Consider the following 1,034-nt stretch of genomic DNA (forward strand, 5'->3'; position numbering starts at 1 on the left):
AATAAAGCCCTAACAAGAAGTCGGAAGAGCACCGTAGCTATGTTTGCTTTTGGTTTTTATTATCAACAATCAATTAATGGTACACTCTTGGAAAACTATATGCACATGTAGAAATATTTCCCCTTTTAAATAGAAGCATTCATTTGAACCACATATAAATAAATCTGAAAACCCTGAACATAATTTATGACGATTATGCTCACAAACATATTCCAACAGGTAGGGAAAAGAAAAAATGAGACGACATGCAACCGATAACAAAAATATATATAATTGCCTGAACCTGGTGTCTCTAAACGCAAAGGTAACCGAACCCGTGAGAACCTTATTTCTCCATAAAGACACGCCATAGAGACTACGAGAAGGGAAAACATTATTTATACGGTCAACTAGACAAGTCTGTACTGATATTAACACTATACAGTTGAGTCACAGAACACAGTTGTAGAAAGACACGGAAAAAGAGAAAGCATACCTGGCGACATTCAACTAAGAGCTATAGTTTGTGCCTTTTAAAATAAAATTAGAAAACCCTAACGGAGATGCCTAAAAACTGCGTGGACCGTGTAATAATAATAATTAATAATAATTAATTAATTAATAATAAATACAGGCCGCCGACCGTGAGAGGCGCGGGCCCAACAGGGTCCGGATCCGCGGTGCGGAGGCGGCGGCTGTCGCCGGGTCAGGGCCGAACCCGGCGGGGCACCGGTGGCGGGGGCAACGGAGAGACCCAGGACCCAACGGAGGGACAGTGACATCGGACGGCGGAGGAAGAACCGCCCACAGGCGCGGGCCGGGGGCGGCGGGAGGGCGGCGTGGGAAGAGGGGAGGAGGGGAAGAAGACACTTTGTCCCTCCGGCTGACCGTGAAAAGGAACTTAAAAAACCCCACGGGCGAGCAGGGTGTCCCCCCTCGCCGCCGGGCCGCCCGCGGGCAGAGTCGCCGCGGCCCCGCCGCTGCCCCCGCGCCCGCGCAGCGCCCCCCGCGCAGCCGCCCCCCCGCCCCGCCCCGGCGGAGGCGCTGCGGGACCG

The sequence above is a fragment of the Manacus candei genome, unplaced genomic scaffold, assembly GCF_025592945.1.
Source record: "Manacus candei isolate 608988 ecotype Guabito, Panama unplaced genomic scaffold, ASM2559294v1 h1tg000028l, whole genome shotgun sequence".
Classification (NCBI taxonomy): Eukaryota; Metazoa; Chordata; class Aves; order Passeriformes; family Pipridae; genus Manacus; species Manacus candei.